The sequence below is a fragment of the Rhinichthys klamathensis genome, unplaced genomic scaffold, assembly GCF_029890125.1.
Source record: "Rhinichthys klamathensis goyatoka isolate OS25496 unplaced genomic scaffold, OSU_Roscu_1.1 h1tg000889l_1, whole genome shotgun sequence".
NCBI classification, from domain to species: Eukaryota; Metazoa; Chordata; class Actinopteri; order Cypriniformes; family Leuciscidae; genus Rhinichthys; species Rhinichthys klamathensis.
This window is the reverse complement of record NW_026607243.1, coordinates 185,928-208,662: the sequence shown is the minus strand read 5'-3', so window position 1 is coordinate 208,662 and position 22,735 is coordinate 185,928.

Genomic DNA, 22,735 nt, shown 5'->3' with positions numbered 1-22,735 from the left:
GAATAGAGACTGAGGCTGTCCGTCTTCTCCTTTTGTATTTCACAGAAGAAAGTACGTCATGCGGGTTTGGAACGACGTGAGGGTGAGTGAATGATGACAGATTTAGGGCGAACTATTACTTTAAGGACACAAACTGCAAAACGGTAATGGTTTTAAGTCTTTGGTTTTGCTTAAACACACACTCAGTGGTAAATCGTTTTTTAAAGGAGGCAAACAGTGATTTGTTGCCACTTTATTGTTGAGCGTGTCCACCTGCACACTGAGATTAAACACCTGCTCAACATGCTGAAGACGTTTTAAGGACACGTAGTTCTCCCTCTTTCTAATGGCAAATTCACACTGAAAATGTGGCACAGAAGCACATCGGCAGCGGCATAATCCAAAATGAAGACTGCATTAGCCAGCCAATCAGAGCGCAGTTTAACCCTGAGAGATCACTTGACACAGGTTTACTTAGCATGCTACCAAACCGCACTATATTAGCATCCTATATTAGCATTCCTCCAGACTTTTTGCGTACTACATAAGCATGCTATACCGCACTTCCTTATTTCTGTAGTATACAGTATCAGATGACCTATAGACTTGCCAAAAAGTGCAGTATACGTATATCAATATTCAGTATCTTCAACGTGGAAGTAAGCTATTTCTTGTGGAAGTCTTCCAATTGAATTCTTTAGCCATTATAGGTAACTAACTAGAAGAACAACAGTTCGGTAAACGGTAACACTATCTGTGCCACAAACTAGTGTGTTTTTGATTACGATAATAAATTAAACATGATAGCAAACCAGTTGGATAGCAAACAGCTTTTTTGTCTTGTACATTCAAGTTGAAATTGGCTACTCCCTCTCTATACGTTGAAAATAAGGCGGATACACAAGAACATCACTAATGCATCCCACAATGCAATGCATTCAAATTGAATTGACCAGAAGAGATATCAGCCGTGATGTTTGTACTCATTATTTGAATGGACTGCTCTAAGGTGTTTACACAGAATTGGATTCAAATCTAATACCAATCTGGACTCCATTTTCTGGTATTGTAAACTGTTCCAATCTTCACATAGACACATTTTCTGGGTTATTAAATGGATATTGGACTAATCAAACAACAGCATCTAACACATTATATATCTGACCGCTGGTGGCCATGTAGCGAAGGTGTGAAACATATATGTGAGTGAGTGTGTGTTGATTGATCTGACCCCATGCCAGAATTTGCTCTGGCAGAGAAATTGGACACAACCCAGTTTTACTCTCTCCGCCTGTGGATTCAGGAACTGGCAACAAATACACACAGATGGACAGATAGAGGCACAGAACTGAACTCCCAAACACGTGAAACCACACACAGGTCGTGACTAGACCACACACACACACACAGCACATGATGACCTGCAACAGGATGGACGGTCATAGACTGCTCACATGACTCAAACACTAATGGATGACAGACATGTTCAATTAACGATGTGAATAAGGTAATTATTATTTGGTATTATTGGGTGTGGAGTTAGGTGTTCATTTCATCATGCACACAGATCTCCTTATGAGGGAACTCAGAGACATCGAGAGCAAATATGCACGAACAAAAGCACGATTTCTTCGGTGTCACTGTATTTCCTGAGGCATCCGACCAACAGCTGTTTCCTCCAGAACTTCACCTCCTTTTCTCTCTTTCTCCACCTGTAAAAGTGTGTGCCCCCTTCATCATCATGTCTGGCTTCCCGTTCTCAGTTTTCTCATGCTGTCACACTGTGTTGCTGACTGCTATCTATCTCTAGAAAACCACTGAAATGACTGTTGAAATGTCTCCAGACCACAACAACTTTTTTTTTTTTGCTTTATATTATAGTGTGAACACAAGCCAGTTACTGTAACAGAGCCCAGAGGAAAATGTTATTGCTCACAGGGAGCTCAGAAAACTTAATGGAGTCTTAAATATGTTACATTCAAGTAAACAAACTGTGGTAGTACCACAGGGGTGATATTTACTGTTGTTCTGCAAAATTTTGAAGGTGGAATTTGGTCATTTCCAAAGGAATCCATGCAATTCATGCCTTTCCCATGCAGATTTCATACCAGTTCAAGTTGGTCACAGGAATTAGCCGCTGAAACAACAGAAAGTTACTTGGTTTGAAAGTGAATTCTGTGCTTCATTCATTGCTAGACTATTGACAATGGAACTTTTTTGCCTGAGAAATATCGCCGAAATGTGGCCATGCCTTGAAACAGTGAACACCTTAAAACATTAAAAATACAGAATTCTTTTACTTTAAAATCAAAGATATATGGAGCGTTTTTAGTGAAATTTAAAGCAAAGAAAACTTACAACGTAAAATATTAACTATTCTTGCCCGTGATCATGTGAGTTCATTTGACTAAGTAGGAACAGAAACAAACAAGATAATTGTTGAAGTACAGTAAGAGAATGTAGCTCTAAAATGATAACAGCTCAGATTAATTTATCTTGGAAAAATTTGATGAGGAATGTGTTAGCTCACGAGATGTCTGACCTCTGCAGACTTAGGTAGTAAATCTGAGCACAGTTAAAGGGTTAGTTCACTGAAAAATCTAATTCTGTCATCATTTACTCAACCTCACTTTGTTCCAAACCAGTAAGACTTTTGTTCATCTTCAGCCACAAATTAAGATCTTTTTAATGAAATCTGAGAGATTTCTGTCCCTTTATTGACAGATACACAACTACCACTTTGACGCTTCAACACGTTCATAAAGAGATTGTAAAACGAATCCATATAAATCGATGTGTGATGGGTGTGATCGATCGGTTTAGTCCAAACAGATTTATTTTAGACTTTTATTCACATATAAACATTGATCAGCATACATAAACAGAAGGTCAATCATACATGCTTGATGCGCGAGAACAAACCTCTTGCTGAAGCTCAAACGTGATGCGTAACACGAGAATGAACCTCATTGGTTCTTGCTGAAGCTCAAACGTGATGCGTAACACGAGAATGAACCTCATTGGTTCTTGCTGAAGCTCAAACGTGATGCGTAACACGAGAATGAACCTCATTGGTTCTTGCTGAAGCTCAAACGTGATGCGTAACACGAGAATGAACCTCATTGGTTCTTGCTGAAGCTCAAACGTGATGCGTAACACGAGAATGAACCTCATTGGTTCTTGCTGAAGCTCAAACGTGATGCGTAACATGAGAATGATCCTCATTGGTTCTTGCTGAAGCTCAAACGTGATGCGTAACACGAGAATGAACCCATTGGTTCTTGCTGAAGCTCAAACGTGATGCGTAACACGAGAATTAACCCATTGGTTCTTGCACGTCAAACGAGCATCCCTGAGCTTCTGTTTACCACAACTCATGTGTGCATTGTCACAGAAAATTTGGACCAAACTGCTCAATTCATTTGGATTAGTTTTACAATCTCTTTATGAACTTTTTGAAGCGTCAAAGTAGTTGCGTAGCTGTCAATGGACAGAAAGCTCTCATATTTTATCAAAAATATCTTCATTTGTGTTTCGAAGATGAATGAAAGTCTTACGGGTTTGGAACGACATGTGGGTGAGTAAATGATGACAGAATTTTCCTTTTTTGGTGAACTGTCCATTTAAGAAATTAAAAGTTTTGAAATCTTAGCGATAGAAATTTGATCTTGCAGGGTCTTTTTCTCAAGAGATATACACTCACCTAAAGGATTATTAGGAACACCTGTTCAATTTCTCATTAATGCAATTATCTAATCAACCAATCACATGGCAGTTGCTTCAATGCATTTAGGGGTGTGGTCCTGGTCAAGACAATCTCCTGAACTCCAAACTGATTGTCAGAATGGGAAAGAAAGGTGATTTAAGCAATTTTGAGCGTGGCATGGTTGTTGGTGCCAGACGGGCCGGTCTGAGTATTTCACAATCTGCTCAGTTACTGGGATTTTCACGCACAACCATTTCTAGGGTTTACAAAGAATGGTGTGAAAAGGGAAAAACATCCATGCGGCAGTCCTGTGGGCGAAAATGCCTTGTTGATGCAAGAGGTCAGAGGAGAATGGGCCGACTGATTCAAGCTGATAGAAGAGCAACTTTGACTGAAATAACCACTCGTTACAACCGAGGTATGCAGCAAAGCATTTGTGAAGCTACAACACACGCAGCCTTGAGGCGGATGGGCTACAACAGCAGAAGACCCCACCGGGTACCACTCATCTCCACTACAAATAGGAAAAAGAGGCTACAATTTGCAAGAGCTCACCAAAATTGGACAGTTGAAGACTGGAAAAATGTTGCCTGGTCTGATGAGTCTCGATTTCTGTTGAGACATTCAGATGGTAGCGTCAGAATTTGGCGTAAACAGAACGAGAACATGGATCCATCATGCCTTGTTACCACTGTGCAGGCTGGTGGTGGTGGTGTAATGGTGTGGGGGATGTTTTCTTGGCACACTTTAGGCCCCTTAGTGCCAATTGGGCATCGTTTAAATGCCACGGCCTACCTGAGCATTGTTTCTGACCATGTCCATCCCTTTATGGCCACCATGTACCAATGAGTTCACTGTACTAAAATGGCCCCCACAGTCACCAGATCTCAACCCAATAGAGCATCTTTGGGATGTGGTGGAACGGGAGCTTCGTGCCCTGGATGTGCATCCCACAAATCTCCATCAACTGCAAGATGCTATCCTATCAATATGGGCCAACATTTCTAAAGAATGCTTTCAGCACCTTGTTGAATTAATGCCACGTAGAATTAAGGCAGTTCTGAAGGCGAAAGGGGGTCAAACACAGTATTAGTATGGTGTTCCTAATAATCCTTTAGCTGAGTGTATCTGAGAATCATCATTTAATCACATGTCTTTGATAAACGGTTGAGATATTAATGATTTTTCTTTCTTAAGACTGTTAGAGTGTTAGAAGAGGAACTCATCAACAACATGTACAGCACTTAAGATCAGTGTTACTTTTACTTGTCTGACGTAAAGGCACGTTCACACCAAGGACAATAACTATAATAATAGCGATACCGATATAGTTCTAAAAATCATTCTAAATATAAAACAATAGCAGAGTTCACACCACAACTATAACCATAATGGCACAGAGAAATTATATTGTTGGAATCACTTTCAGAATGATTTTTTTTCCAGCTGATGAATGATAAAAACATTGACAGCCAATCAGAATATATCTTTCTTTAAAGAGCTCAAGCTTTTAAAGTGGCAGAAGACAAAACTGCAGAACACACTTAGAATAAACATCTGCTGGTGTGAATGCTAATATAGTTATCATTATAGTTATCGTTCTTGCCGTGAACGCCGACGGCCTTAAAGTCCCCCTGTGGTCAATAATTGTATCCCTTACAACATATTTAAATGTTTTTTCCTTGATAAAACATCTTCATGCCTTAAAATATCTTGAATGTAACTCGACACCCTTGCCTCATTTAGTATACGCGGTTCTATTAATATGCAAATGAGCCCCGCCTCCACTCACTCACTCAGCTCAGAGATCCACTGGTTGACGATCACACGTTGATCTGATTGGTTACAAGGTCGTTTGTGACGTCAGAAACACCAGCGATTTCAAACCGTGTTTTTGAGACTGTCTTTAGTTCACTGCAGTTTTAAGGAGAAAATACTCAGCAATGCTGTCGACTTATGAATTTGCTCACTGTCTGTCTTAAAGCACATTAAAAACATTAAAAGCTTGATTTTCACCACTGGGGGACTTTAAGGCAGAGTCGCTGGAGTCTGGCTGTGTGCGGCCCGGCCTGAGACATCAGCACCCTTATTCAACAGCCTGACAAATATATACAGAGATCTGACAGTGATCTGACACCCCATTGGTCCTGCTGTCTGCACAAGAAGGAAGTAGTAAACTGAAGAAGGTCCCAGAGCAGGAAGTGCCTGTCCAGAGAGGCCAAATCTCACAGTGAAAACTCCCAAGCCGCAAACTACAGCCAAATGAAACAATCCGAGTCCACACTGGGGTTTCCTAATGACCTCACTTCACTAAATCATACTCTCAAATAGACAAGAAGCAGCTGAGATCACTTCATCCTGCCCTGCAACTGTATGTCAGAAGGAGAACTAGTCAAAGATGGATGGGGACACACAATTATCAGATTTTCTGAAGCTCAGGCGAAAGTTGTAATTGTTTTATGTAATTCTTTGATTAGCAGATTGTTTTTAGCACTCGTTTTCTACAAGTCTTCCATTCAAGAAATACATTGTATATCAGTATGTGTGTTCCCAGCTGGGAATCAAACCCATGACCTTGGAGTTGCCAGCACCAGGCTCTAGCAGCTGAGCTACAAGAAAACAAAGAGATATACAGCAAATATATACAATAAGCCCTCACAAACTGATACACACACACACACAGCCCCTCAGACGCACACACAAACAGACACTGAGAAACACACAAGTAGTGTGGGACTGGCTGCCTGTGGCTCTGTTTATGTCGGGCTGTAAAACCAGGGCTGTAAAAGACCAGCAGAGAACGGGGCAGAAACCCGTCTAGACGGGACAATGCTTTCTGCAGAGGTGTAGTTCACCAGCATTCAGAACAACCCTAAACCCCCACATTACACACACACAACACCCCGCTAACGCTGCCGCCATGTGTGTCCGTGCTAGAAGATGCCTTCATTCGGATGCATGTCTTCACGGTGCGCTAAAGGTTAGGCTAATCATCATTGCAGATTACACACCGGTGAATCAGACCCACCACAGGGACAGAGCTCCTTCATTAATAACACAACCAGCGAGTTCCTGTGCCGTAAACATTACCTGCTGTCACCAGCCAACAGACCTCCATTATATCACACTGATCAGATGCTCTACGGGGTGGATTTATTTTCAAAGCAAACATGTTGAGCAGTCAAACAGCCATCCGTCTTTCTGCCATCGCGGGGCCAGACTCGCCGCAATAAATGCAAGCGTTGCAGTCGAGTGTATTCACATAAAACAGGATAAATTCTCTCTTTTTTGGCATCTGTACTTATGACATTGTTATGGATTTCCTCATGCGGTCCCAGAGCAGAGGCCCTGGCCAGCCGTTTGATTGTTCGGGACAGAGGGGTGTGAAATACGGAGCAGGAGAGGAAGGAAGAGGTGCAGGCAGGCGAGAGAGAGAGAGAGAGAGAGAGAGAGAGAGAGAGAGAGGGAGGGAGGGAGGGATGGAGGGATGAAAGAAGGGTGGAGGGCTCGTTCTATTCTAGCTGATGGGTTTCACTGCCCCCCGCATTGTTCTGTCTCATTCCTGCCCCATCCCTTCGGAGAGCCCTACAGCAGTACACATCCTGTCATTTTACTGCAGATATAGCGCACACACACACACACACACACATTACGAGAAAGCAAGCCATTATCTTTGTTTGGCCAAGAGGAGTCTTGGGTTGCACAGAGAAATCATAAGAGTCCTCGTGGTTGTAGTTAAAGTAGCGAGGAAACATAAAGCTGTAGGAGATTCCCAAGCTCAAATATATAAGGGCAGAATGTGTGAGCACTGCAGGTTTAAAGGAACACACACACACACACACACACACACACCTCCCCCATCATCATCATCATCATCATCAGTAAAACTCTTCACACAGCACCATCTAGTGGTCACCGATGGTCATTCACTCTGCAGTTACTAATGTGTGCCGGGTAAAGCTCTGTAAAAGGGCTTTGGCATTTTAAAAAAATAACCATGGTATTACTTATAAAAATGGTTAAAAAAAACATGGTAATAACACGGTATTTGCTGACGTATCTTACAGTACCATTTAAATACTTGTTATTTTTTTTTTACTGTTGCAATAACACCATGGCATTTTAAATTATAGTACTGAATTCATATAGTATTCTAAAGTACTTCCAAAAAGACCACAGTACTAAAAAATGGCAGTACCATGGTACGGTCTGGTACTTTATTAGATTTTTTGTGAGTGGATTTTTTAAAAATATGGTAATAATCAAACATTTCCACAGAAAATATTTCCATGAAAAAATACGATTGAAAAATCATAACAATGCCATGGTAATATGGTGTGTGAATATGGTAATCAAATAGTTAATATCCAAAATTCAATCCAAAAGTGAGTGTAAGTCACTTTGGTCAATATGTTTTATTAAAGCCTTGTCATAAGATCTCAAAATATAAATGTTTATCTTTACAGAACATTATGGAAATCACTGGTATATGTTGTTAATTTTACAACAACAACAAAATGTATGGTATTATTAAAAAAAAAAATATATAGGCCTATATATAAAATGTAAAACATTTGAGGAATCATAGAATACCATTTAAAGACCATGTAATATGACTCTAATAACTGCAGTACCATAGTAATTTAGTTAGGAATCGGATAGCATGGTACTGAAGACCACATTCCTACCACGGTACATGCCCAAAAACATGGCAGTACCACTTCGGTATGTTTTTGTAAGATTATTACTTGTTTTTTTAAATATGGTAACCATAAGATGTTACTTATTTCTATGAAAATATACAATGAAAACAAACTATGGTAATGCCTAGTCTTTGAAGGGCTATATAACACCATTTAAATGGTGTATGAATATGGTAATCAAACATCACCATATTTAACATCCATCAATCAAGTTAGTGCTTTTACACTTTGGTCAATATATGTTTTACCAATCTCTTCGTTACAGTATTATGAAACTCACTGGTTTCTATTGCTTAAATGATCTCATGTAACTTTCCTAGAGTAAACGCTGCTCTTCCCAGAGATTGGATTTCTTTCAACGAATGATTTTGACAGACGGATAGTACACTAGTGTTATGGGTTCATGGAGAATGAACACATTTATATTGCTTCTCTGAGATTTAGCTCAGCTGACATACCAGTGTGTTTCAGTGCATGTGTAATTAGCAGAACTGTGCCCTCTGGTGGAAGGGGAATAAATCATGTTATGTTGTCTGCGATGAAAAGGCATAAGATGTCATTATGAACTGAATCATTGCTTATTAAATTCTCCAAGACCAAAGTTTGAATGTAATATAGCTCAGCCTGGTCTCATGAAAATGCGTGTCTATAGCACGCATTGTGTTTATTGTGCACTTTATAGCCTACGCAAAAATGAGTTTTTACGTGCATCTTATACGCAGTATTCGCATGCATATGATACGCACTTTATTGCGTGTAATACACACGCACCCCACACCACTAACTACCCAAACGTAATACATACGTACCACACACAAGACACAACTACTAAACCTACCCATGCGTAGGCCTATCATATGCACGTACAAACTCATTTTCGTATTAAATTGCACGATAAACACAATGCGTGGTATAGACGCATTTAGTGTGACCGGGTTGCTACCTGTATAGTGGCACATAGGCCTTCTAACATATATTCATGCAATGTGGAAGTGCTCAAGGAAATTTCCAAAAGAAATTCCACGTAAATTAAATGTCCAAAAACACATAGAATAGTTACGGTAGCTTCTGTGCTGACCACATCTCAGGAGCTGTTGGACTAATTCAGACACACTGAGGGAACCAATCTCATAAATCATGCCTCGCGGTGGGTTGCTGGCCTCCACAGCTTTTAGACGGGGAATGAGATGCCCGCGATGCACGCGCGCGCGTGTGTGTGTGTGTGTGTAACCATTAAAGGTGTTCCTCACCTGAGCAAACCCCAGTCGGGCCAGAGACCGCGCGGAGGAGGTCACGCGCTCACACACAGTGTGTAAACAGCGCGCGTGATAAATGTGTGTACAGACATCGTTCATTTCACTACATTAATTCAGAGAGAACTTCACCAGTTGCGGTAGAACACAGCCTGAAACTTAAACAGCGTTTGCAAACTCGCTGAGTGGGAAAACTGAAGACGGACGCTTTGAGCCTATCAGGTGAGTTATTTTCAAAACAGACAGATTAAAAGTAGCCTACATGGGTACATTTTCTCCATTGTTTTATTAAACAAGCTACCGTGGTAACACAATTTTTACAGTATAAACATCATTATGTCTATGGAAAGTCCCCATAAAACAACATGACATTAGCACGCCAAAAATGGAAATATGAATTGGCGTCTCATACATACGCCATTTCATGAGATCAGTCTGCATAAAACATGGAAACCCAATCTGTGTGTGTGTGTGTGTGTGTAGGCCTATGTGTGTCCTGGTAAACCCTACAAAATATCCCCACACAGACATTGTTTGGTCCCCATGAGGAAAAGCTTATAGCCTAAATCAGACTAAGTGATGTTTTTTTTTTTTTTTTTTTTTGAAAATGTAAAAATGCAGAAAGTTTTGTGTGATGTGTAGGTTTAGGGGTCGGGTTAGTGTGTGTGTGTGTGTGTGTGTGTGTGATGGGTTGGTTAGTGTAAGGGGACAGAATATACAGTTTGTACAGTTTAAAAATCATTATGTCTATGGAAAGTCCCCATTAAACATGAAAACACAGTGTGTGTGTGTGTGTGTAGCAGGTCAGTAGGCTAATGAGCTTGTGTGCAGCGCATGTTTGTTTCATTTGAATAATATTTATTATGTGCTTAGGTTTGAACAATATGTACACACACACACACACACGCGCGCGCACGCGTGTGCGTATATTCTCTCTCACTACAGCTAGCAAATCACACACAGTGGGAACAAATTTGCCCTCCAAAATAGGACAAAAAATGTCCCCCCAATATGACAAAAAATTGTTTTTGAAGAAAACAATAAAAAAAATGACTGTTTATTCTTAAAACACTCAATTAGTCTCTAGTTATCATAATTAGCTTTATAGAAAGCTAGAAGTCTTGTATTTATTGTGTGTGTGTGTGTGTGTGTCTGTGTGTGTGTAGAGGCAGGTAAAAACCCTGTGCTTGAGCCTAATAATGCAGCATTTGAATGTACTAAAAGACATTAAAAGACATTTATTGTGGGCAAGGAAAAGGTGAGAGAGGGAGTTTATTACATGCATTTGCTTCTCATTAGTAAAGCAATCTTTGTTTTTCATCACATACGGGCAGAAAAGCCTCCATCATGAGGCCAACACATTAGTCTTCCACCCCCCACCTGCAGCTGCATTCAACACACAGATACAGACAGAGGGAGTGTGTGTTGTGTGTGAGAGCACATGACTGTGTGTGCCTGATGATAAGTGTGTATGGAAGGTTTCACAGAAGGGGGTAAAGGAGAACTTCCTGCGAGAGGAATGATGTGTGTGTGGACCTCTGTGAATGTAGGTTTTGTTCAGGCTAATGAGGGCCAGCTAAATGCAACAAAACTGCAGTTATATTCAACAAAGGTGTCTAGAAGGCTTCCAAATAAAGCCTAATCCGTAGGCAGTATTGTTGATAACAACGGGAGCATTCAAGTTTTATCCATGTTAGCCATGTTGCTTGCTTGAAAGTTATGCTTATGGTGTGAGAGGAAGCAAGATGGCAGATGTCAGATCACGTACTTCCACAGGTTTCTGCCAGCCAAGCAAGTGCCTTGGAGGTGAACGCGAATGCTGACAGAAAGCTTTCTCAGTGTATTTTAGGCCTAATTGGTGTGGCGATGTTCACAAGAGCATACTAAGCATTAATTATACTAACTTACTAATCTGCATACTAACTTATTTTTCTGACTTTTGATTTTTTTCACCATTGGTTTTCTTTTTTCAGTCGGAAGTAACTGATTTTTAACATTACAAACAATTCGATTTTGATACTGTTACACAACAGTTTTGTTAATTATTATGTATTATGTACAGAAGAGTGCACCGTATTCAGTAGCAACTCAGCCCATACTGTACTTGAGGTATTTGTATTAACCCTATAAAAGAGCTCGCACTGAAGGAGGAAAAAACACCTCAGTTTTGTTCAGAGGCCCAAACTGAGAAAAATATGCACTTTGGTGCATTTGTTGTTATTTATATGGCCAAAAATTAAGATGAAATTTTGCTAGTTTGTAATGTAAATCACTTAACACTATTAGGCAAAGCCACTTCAAGGCAAGCCTGCAACCTTAGCCGAAAAAAGCATAACAACTGCTAATGCTACAGTACGCAGGGAAGGAGATAAGAGGCCTTTTTTTTAATTTATGTTTCATTAACAAAGTTCGAGAGGAGCACATAATCTATCCAATCAACACATCATCAGCAATCAACACATCTATCCTATCAGCATGAGAGGAGGCCTATATACACACAGTCGACTGTTTTTTAGCATCCCTCCACCAGCCCGACTCCTCAGTTACCCCTTTTCCACCAACGCATTTTGAGAGCCGGTTCGGAGCCGGTGCCTGCGCGCGAACCAGTTCTTTGTGTTTCGACAGCCAAAGAACCGGTTCTCGGCCAGGAAAACTGGTTCCAAAGCGGCACCAACTCTTTGCTGGACTAGAACCGTTCTTTTACCACGTCATGCTTACCTCGGGAGCTGGGGGCGGGTTTAGATAACATATTATTTTCTGACATAATATAGGATCGCAAAGCCAGGAGAAACATTTGCAGAAACACGATGTAGTCCGCCATTGTAATTGTTATGCTTGAAGTTGGCGCAAGCGTTTCTAGTTTTTTTATTATTATTTTTTTTTATTGAAAACGTTATGTAAGCAAAGGAGAAAACAGTCACAATATAGAACAAATAAAAATAAAATAAAAAAAAGACGACAGGAGTACATAACTAATCAGAAAAGATTACATATCAAAGGAAAAGATTAAAAGACTTACATATTTCAATTGTTTTTAAAGCCTTCTTGGTTCACGAGTTAGAGATAATCCCAAAGTAATGTACTTGCAAGCGTTTCTAGCTAAGATGTATGGCGACGTACACAGTGACGTAACGACGTCGTTCGCTGGGCGCTCTAGTCAGTGGAAAAACAAACAGGTTCTGAGAAGGTTCGCAAGTTGAACCAACTCCGAACCAACTTTGAACCAGCACCAGTTCCGAACCAGTTCGTTTTTGCTGGAAAAGGGGTAAGTCTTGGCTGGTTCCTTCCACAGCCAGTACTCTGGGTTCAGGCCAGCCCTCTCCTCGGACACCACACCAAATACGCATACCATTTACTCTATGTAACTTATTTGTAAGTGTGAACTTGTGAAATGGATGTCAATGGAGATGTTTCACTACGCTGAATAAACCGCTTTCTGTGAGGAAATTGCTTGTCATTTAATGAATCCACAGCCCATCGGCTAATCTTCAACTTGTTTGCTCTTAAACATTAGTTTTGGATTTAACTATTTTTAGAGGTTACACCGAAAATGAACCGATCACACAGAAGAGTTACTGTGTAGCTCAAACGCATGAAAACTCAGTGCTAGAGAGGTGTCAGAACACACGGTGAAACTCAGTTTGCTGCGTAGCCGTCGACCGGTCAGAGTGCCAATGATGACCCATGACCACTCCTAAAAGGTCACCTGGTCTGATGAATCACATTTATTTAGATCAGGTGGAGAGCCGGGTTCATGTGTGTCGTATACCTGGACAGTAAAAGAAATGGACACAGCGACCCCATAGACTTCAACGGAGAAAAGTGAAGTCAATTAGAAGCACTCACTTCCTGATTGCCAAGCGAACTGCACAGGCTCAAACTGAGCTTGACGACGTAGATGTGACGTGACCAACCTGTCTGACGGTTGTACGTCTTCTAGTAGCTGTGCCAAGAGGAATCTGAATCATTCCCTTCCGAATCTCACAGAGACGGAGAGCGTGAGTAGGAGCTGTCCATGAGCGGCAGGAGCAACTTTATGACTCTCTATGGGCTTCTCCCTTGACTTTATGCCTCCAGATTCGCATGTTATGACACAATCGTTAGCCTATTTTTACAAAAACTGCTTTTACGGGGCCATAACGTAAGATACAAGGTAATGGACCCTTTTATACATTGTCGTGTTACTTTAGAAATAGACAATGAACAAATGGAGTCTTTAAACGCCTCAGATGTAAAGTTATTCGCTGTCAAAGTGACGCCAAAATGAATGGGAGTCAATGGAATGCTAACAGCAGGTGAAGGTTTGTTAGCCAATGGCGGCCCCCGGGGAGAGTTCAGTTTCCGGCTGGTGGATTACCCCCTTGGTCGTATACCTGGAGAAGAGATGGCAGCAGGATGCATTATGGGAAGAAGGCAGGCCGGCAGAGGCAATGTTCTGCTGGGCAACCTTGGGTCCTGACATTCACGTGGATGCTACTTTGACACGTACCACCTTCCTAAAGATTGTTGCAGACCACGTACACCTCTTCATGGCAATGGTGTTCCCTGGTGGCAATGCCATCTTTCAACCGGATAATGCACCCTGCCACACTGAAGAAATTATGCAGGAATGGTTTGAGGAACATGATAAAGGTGTTGCCCTAGCCTCCAAATTCCCCAGATCTCAATTCAATTGAGCATCTATGGGACGTGATAGAGCAACAAATCTGATCCATGGAGGCCCAACTTCGCAACCTGAAGGGTCTGCTGCTGATGTCTTGGTGCCAGAGACGCCACAACATGTTCAGAGATCCATGCCTTGACCCGTTAGGATTTGTGTGGCAGCAGGGGTGGGACCTTACAATATTAGGCAGCCTTAGAGGTTTATAGTCAAAGCTGTCTTCACCGGGACAAAGTGGGATAGTAGTAGTAGCAGACCACTAACATAAAATGCATAGAAATATCAGTGGTCACTCAACATCTCCTTATAATATATCCTAATAAGATGGCATTATTACATTATGTAAAATGATTTATGGGTAATTAAAGCTAAATGAGACAAACCAAATATGAAAGGGTTCTGAAAATCATTTTCAGCTTTTCACTTGTTTTATTATTTTTTAATGGTGAAGATGTAATTTGTGATGAAAAATGTTAAATTAGAAAACAAGAAGCATTTTCACTGGTGGTCTCTGACAAGCTCCACCCCATAAACAGGGCTAGACAGTGTTTTTTTTTTTCCATATTATCATTACACAACAAATGACTCCAGCTGATGCTGTCTCCACATGGACCATCAAGTGAAAATGGGTTTGAAATGGAGCAGTGGTTAGCAGAAAACCTTCCAGATGATGGCATGACATGTGAATGAGATTAACCGATCTCTGCGGTTCTGGAAAACGCTCACAGAATGTGATCAATTAAAATCACATTCGGCCGAGTTACGTAAAAAGCTTCCAAATTAGCAGCTTTACATCATTACAACGGATCGTCCGAAATGGAAACTGTTAGAAAGATTACAGGAAAACACTCCTATGCAGAAAGTGCTTTCAAACTTTTGGGCAATAAGGTTGTTGTGAATGAGTCTACCCCATTTATTGATGGCATCTTCTGAGTATTTTGGTCCACCGCATTGGAGCATATGGAGGAGCTAAAGGAGCAGGATTGTGTGGGCTCCTCTGGGGCTCCACACTCCAAACAATCCACTACGGAGCGGACGGAGGAAACATATTAAGCTAAACTGCAGGAACAATGCATCCAGTTTAAAAGTGTTTTACTCAACAATATAACAGGCCACTAGAGACAGTGGATATATGTTGGAGAGAGACAAGAGGAAGAGAGAAACTGAGAGAGGGAGCGAATGAAACAACTGATGATGAGATGAGAGATATTGGGGTTTCTGTAATCTTAGCTGCATAGAAGCTCCCCGAACAATTAATGTTGCTGCAGAGACAGAAGAACAGCTCTGATGTGAACACTGAACCACTGCAGTGCATCAATACAGGCAGAAATAATGATGGAGCATGCTTTCATAATGCAAACATGAGTTGGCTAAATCAACAAAATGGTGGCTAATTCGTATGAATATATTCGTACATTTGTACGTTGTATCTCATTTGTACATCTGCTTACGCCCCACTGATGGTTAGGTTTAGGGGTGGACCTTCATGCTTACTTTTGTTCTAAAAATCTTACATTTCCGTATGAATCATATTGTACTGTACACATTCACAGGAACCCAGCAAGCAATTTTGCGTTTAAAAGACGTCTAAAAGTCGTCCAAGCACAGCCCTAACGTCTAGGCTAAATCTGGGCTGTCAGTGAAAATGTAATAGATGTCTAACCATAGCCCAAGAATAGACTAGTCATCAATCATGGCTATGCATAGAATGTGTCTAAGAAATTAAACCAAACGCCTTGTTATCACTGTTAACTTTGCTTACATGATGGAATGTTATACATCTCGCAAGTTATTTTGGCAAAAACAACATGTAACCAAATTCAAGTCCATTTTGGCTAAAAGTGGGTTACTCATAGCCAGACTATATCAGGTACTGTATATAGTTAACCTGGACGGTGAAATGCTTGGAAATCTATTGCTTGCTGGGAAATCACCACCTTGCAAAATAGTTTTCTCATGTTTTCTCATTAGATCGGGTTGAGCAGTTACTACTTTGGGCTGAACGATTTGAGGAAATAACTCTAATTATAATTTCTTTGATTAAAATCGCAATTTATAATGCAATTTTGTATAGCGCCTCAGGCTATGCTTGTGTGTAGGGCTGTACAATTTAACCTAAAAATCTATTATTATGTCATATATTGTTTTTGTCATATGTAGTTAAAATACTATAGTAATAATACTATTGTACTGTAAAATAAAAATCAAGTATTTTATAAAAAATTATTAAATTACACTTAATCTTAATTTCTTTGCTTTCAAACATTAAAACATATAGACATATTATTTTGACGGAAAAAAGCATGAGAGCGTAAAGCATCTCTTTTGTTGAAAGAGCCATGGGCCAAAAGAGAGCCAAGAGCCTTGTTGTTTCATTGCCATGGGAAGATGGTTGGCAAGTATTGCGTTTTGAAATGCACATTATAAGCAACCCAATCTCACAGCACTTGCAGAGATGAAGTTCGCATTTAATGCAAAACAAGAGACACTGAATTCATGCGCTGCTCGCATCCAAATTAACACAGTTCCACGCTTTGCTCTGAAACACGCAGAGCACCATTCATCCCAGTGGCAGCTGCTCATTTTATTGAATAAACTGAATAAATGGCAACTTTTGAATAGTCTCCAATGGTGAAAGATGTTTTTGCTATCAGAACAGTGTGCATCTAACAGTAGGGACTAAGTTCCTGCTTTCTTCATCTTCTCCCCTTCCTCCATAATTGATGTTAATTGCACTCGTTGCACTGTTTTTATATTAAAGTAAACTTTCTCATGTGGATTATTAATAATACAAATTTGAATGACGGAAGGGAAGATTTTCAGTGAAAAACGACTTTTGGTCTGTTTGTAACCCCTCCGGTGCTACTCAAGCCGCTCCGAGCGGGACTCGAACCGAACATGGGAGGCGGCGGGTGCGCTAACACAGACGCAGTCTTTAGCATCAGCCGCTAGTGCGCCTCTTGCGATCAGGGAAGTGAGGTTTACCTGCACAGTTCTCACTAGCTGGCCTGCATTACACTCACACCCCCTAAACCTCACTCCCATTCGGGTCACGGCACCAATTTTACCCCTCTGGTCCTACTCGTACTTTTCCGAGCGGGACTCGAACCAGCATCGACGCGCTAACAAGGATGCTAAAGACCGCAGTCTCTCAGTCGCTAGTGCACCTCTTGAGATCAGGGGAGTGAGGTTTACCTGCACAGTTCTCACTAGCGGGCCTCCGTTACACTCACCCCCCTAATCCTCACTCACGTCCGGGTCACGGCACCAATTCAACCTTTGCAAACTGGTGTCTCCGGCATGGGTGTTGGCCGCGCTAACAAGACTGCAGTCTCTTGCGTCAGTCGCTAGTCTGCTTCTTCAGATCAGGGGAGTGAGATTTACCTTCACAGCTCTCACTAGCTGGCCTGCATTACACTCACACCCCCTAAACCTCACTCCCATTCGGGTCACGGCACCAATTTTACCCCTCTGGTCCTACTCGTACTTTTCCGAGCGGGACTCGAACCAACATCGACGCGCTAACAAGGATGCTAAAGACCGCAGTCTCTCAGTCGCTATTGCACCTCTTGAGATCAGGGGAGTGAGGTTTACCTGCACAGTTCTCACTAGCGGGCCTCCGTTACACTCACCCCCCTAATCCTCACTCACGTCCGGTTCACGGCGCCAATTCAACCTTTGCAAACTGGCGTCTCCGGCATGGGTGTTGGCCGCGCTAACAAGACCGCAGTCTCTTGCGTCAGTCGCTAGTCTGCTTCTTCAGATCAGGGGAGTGAGATTTACCTTCACAGCTCTCACTAGCTGGCCTGCATTACACTCACACCCCCTAAACCTCACTCCCATTCGGGTCACGGGACCAATTTTACCCCTCTGGTCCTACTCGTACTTTTCCGAGCGGGACTCGAACCAGCATCGACGCGCTAACAAGGATGCTAAAGACCGCAGTCTCTCAGTCGCTAGTGCACCTCTTGAGATCAGGGGAGTTAGGTTTACCTGCACAGTTCTCACTAGCGGGCCTCCGTTACACTCACCCCCTTAATCCACACTAACGTCCGGGTCACGGCACCAATTCAACCTTTGCAAACTGGCGTCTCCGGCATGGGTGTTGGCCGCGCTAACAAGACCGCAGTCTCTTGCGTCAGTCGCTAGTCTGCTTCTTGAGATCAGGGGAGTGAGATTTACCTTCACAGCTCTCACTAGCTGGCTTCCATTACACGTCGCTCACACGAAGCTATCATATGACTTCAGAAGACTTGGAATATGCAACACTAAGTTAGTACAGTGTGACTGCAGGCCTTGTTTATCCATTGCCTGAGCTGCCATGTTTCTTTCATCCTATCCCAGTTTTACTTTATGTCTTATAAGTGTTACTGCCCAGCTGGAGGACAGGAAGCTGATCCAAGACCAGCTGTTATAAGCGGATCCCGTCTCGGCGTACGTAAGTGTGAGTTGGACCGCTTCTCCAGCGCTCTGCGGGAGAGGGGGCGAGTAAGTGGACCCACAATTGTATTTTCTCTCTTGCCAGGGGGTCTCAATCTGGCAAACTGAGTGAGAGCTGCGTCTTCTGCCCAGCGGGGCGTTTATGGTGTTAGATTATAATTAATACAGGAATCTAATTCCACCTACTCTGTGTCAGAGTAAGATAATTATAGAGACGCTGATGGACGTCATCTGGCTCACTGTGGGCTGCAGAGAGAGAGAGGGTCAAATCTGTACTGTAGATGTAGTGTGTGTGTGTGTGTGTGTGTGTGTGTGTGTGTGTGTGTGTGTGTGTGTGTGTGTGTGTGTATGAAACAGGTGCAGGTAGAGAAGGAACAGAAAATAAATAAATACTGAAACTCAAGCCTTATACTAAACACGTGTGTATGCATGCATTCCTGCCAAGACTGTCACCCTAAAGCAGCGTTTGAATACCACATACAAGAGTTACAGCTTTGAGTACTGGAACCAGATATGAAGGTCATTCTCTGGAGAAGGTGTCATGTGTTATGGAAATTTCAGTATGTTTTATCATTTCATTACAGTAAAAAGGTTATTCCAAACATTCAAGAAATTAAAGACGACCTATGCCCTTTTACAAAGTCCCGATATTGTTTTTTTTTGTCTCTAATAGAATAGGTTGCCATGCATTAATGTTCAAAAACACCTTATTTTTCTCTCATTTGACATTGTTGACATAGTCTGTCAGTAATAATCAGGGGTGTGTTCCCCGTACGACGACGTAACTCGCTGCTTAACTACCGTAGTACGATGCAACGTTGAAGAAATCAACTAGCCAGTCTCGACTGTTTCCCGAAACGGTATTGTCACGAATGTGTCGTTCAACCGCGTTGGTTAACAAATCTGTTTGAGATCAAATTAATGCCAGAATTTTGGCTATAAATTACGGACATGGCATCTGAGGAATAATTCTCGTTTTTCTCAGGTATTTTGCTCTATTTCCAGATTCAATCATAGACTCGTTCTTACGCTCTAGAGCACCTTCGCACATGCGCAGTGTCCGCAACCGCTTTAAATCTCTTGAAAAGCTAAAAGACGTAAATTACATTTGTATATATTCGAAATAAAGATACAGATTACTGAATGTCCGTTTGCTTATTTTGCGCAAGATAAGGATTTATTAAGTCCACATGTCATGCCAACAAAAAAACCACAGGTCGAGAGAACTTTTCGATGCTGTTTGCGAATGTTCGTAGGAGCTATAGTTTCAGGAAACACCGACTATGCTAAAAACTTGCGACCATAGTTGGCTAACGATGCTTTTGGGAAATGCACCGATATTTTGTTCCCGTCTCTATGAAGCCCCTCCTTCCAAAAAGCACAATGTTCTCTGATTGGCCCGCTGGATCAATGTGTTGTGATTGGTCGCATTCAGTGAATTCAACGCTCGTACAGCTGAGAGAACAAAACTGTAGCTGTCTGTATCTGCGGCCTGAGGGAAGAAGGGTGAAACATGAGTTGAGAGAGCGGCTGGGATTTTGTGTAATGCTGTTTGCTCTACGAATGGTAGCATTGTCAATGAGAGCAGACAAGTTGGGAGTGGGAATACCAATTATTTTTGAGGAAGTGTTAGTGATTTTAAGGAACTTGTTTCTATTAGTGAGTGAAAGCATAGTGAAATAGCAGATGCCACAATACAGGAGGATGGGTTTAATGATACTACGGTACAAGAGAAGCAGGAGGTGTGGTTTGACTGAGAAAAGTCCTAAGTTTACATATGATAAGTAATCTGTGTTGGCAGCGCCTATGATGCTTTTACATTCAAATCGTTACAGAGTTGGAGGTCAGTGCAAAAATGGATAGAAAGGTCTCAAGTTACAGTCAATAATATTGTGCATTGGGTCAATAATTTGTTCTCATAACAGGGTTGAACTATTGAAGTGATACTGATATAGTGGTAAAAAATATCCCTTAAATATGCTGTCAGAAAAATCCAACCATTATTTTCAAACGGAGGGAAATATCACCGTATTACACGGTTGAAGAGAAAGAAACTCACACACAAAAAAAACTTATATTGTGAAACTGACAAGTTGTAACAAGATTATTGGAGTGTTTTACAAGAAAATACAATTCAGTCTTTCTGCTTAAAAAAAAACATGTTTAATTCAATTGGCTACTTGCTGTGTCTTTTGTAATGACATTTACGAGTGAAAACTGTTTCAAAGTAGAATTTACACCAATTTTTTCCCAGTGTAATTTAATTTAAGCAAATTTAGATACAACTCCATGTTTTCTTTTTTAAATATAATCTTGTCAAAGCAATGAATAGGGGCTGATGAATTGGGTGATATCCCAATGAAATTGGAAATTGGTAAAAAATACAACTAATGCTTTGAGTGAATCTGATTGCATGTGGAGTTAAGTCTTTCAAACAATGTAGGTTCAATATCCTGCTAATCTGTAGCACAAAAATGGCACAGTTTCTTGAGAGGCACTGGTGCAGGGGTCACATGACATTACACATGGGAAAACAGGTACAAGGGCGATTCGGTCCTGGGTGATACTGTACGGTACAGTCAAAGACCCGTGTGTGTTTCAGTAAGTCAGGCGGCTCTCTAACCACTTGCATTACATCCCACACACAGATAGGAATACAGGCTTGTGGATCATGAAATATGTTGCATCTGTTAGTGTAAAACACACACACACACACACACACACACACACACACACACACACATCAGCTTTCATTTCCTGAGCTGGGCTGAGTCCAGATGAAGCGCTGTCATACTCTCTCTCTCTCTGATGGAGTGTTTTATTAAGTCACTGTCTGATATGTGCTCTGTACCGGCTCTACTGTGCAGGTCAGTATATTGTCCAGACAGTGATGTTACTGTAAGACTGATGTGCAGAATATTTCACTGTTATGGTCTTTTATTGTCATCCATTTGTTAAAGTGACTGCCCATGGGATAATGCATCTGTCTATATCCATCTAGACAGACCTCAAATATTGTTGCTTGACTTACTTTCAAATGAGAATTTGAAAATAGTTTTCAATAACTGACTTAAATGCATGAAAAGTAAACGTTGTAATTGTGTTAACAGTCTCTTTTCACACATTATCTCTTTAAATTATACTATTCCTTAATAAATTTCACAAAATTCCGTTTATTTGTTCTAAAAGGTTGCATTTTGTTTATTTGAGATAGATTAATTACACAATTTTACCACCCCATATCATACAGCCCAGAAATAAGTCCCATCACCTCAAAGTCAGAGGGTTTTTTAAATGGGTTTTTGGTTAAATGCCTGAAATAAGATAATAACCTCAAGATATGACGTAACATGCATGTCTTGAATTTGGTTTATGTGCACTCAAGGACTCTTACTTTTAACAGTTTTTGCTCTTCTGTTTACATCCTCACCTTCCTGTTTCCTGAGTGTATGTTTGTCACCAAAGTAACTCATTAGTTCATCGCATGTGTGTTTACACCCCTTCTCAGTTGTTCGCTTTTGGTCGGTTGTCTTGACTTTTGTTACGCTGTTGTGTGTCATTACCAGTGTGGATACTTTGCCTCACCTGTGTGTATTGACCTGTTTCAGCATGTGGATATTTTCTTTGTTTTTGTTTTACTCAGTAAAGACTGTTGCTGGATCCGCTTGTCAGCTTCGTTGCGGCCTTCTTCGCCCGTCTATCCATGACAATGCATCCGTAATGCCCCATTTTTCGAACAAGTGTCTGAATATGAGAGGTAGTCGGGAACATTAAACGCCACGCCGAACAGGTAAACTAATCTACTCGCTAGTCTCTTTCACAGCCTCATTGTGTTTATAAATCACGCTCTTGCAAACTATTTAAAGGTGCATTGTGCATATTTCGGAGGATCTGTAGACAGAAATGCAATATAATATACATAACTATGTTTTCAGTGGTGTATAAAGACCTTACTTAATGTACCGTTATGTTTTTATTACCTGAGAATGAGCTT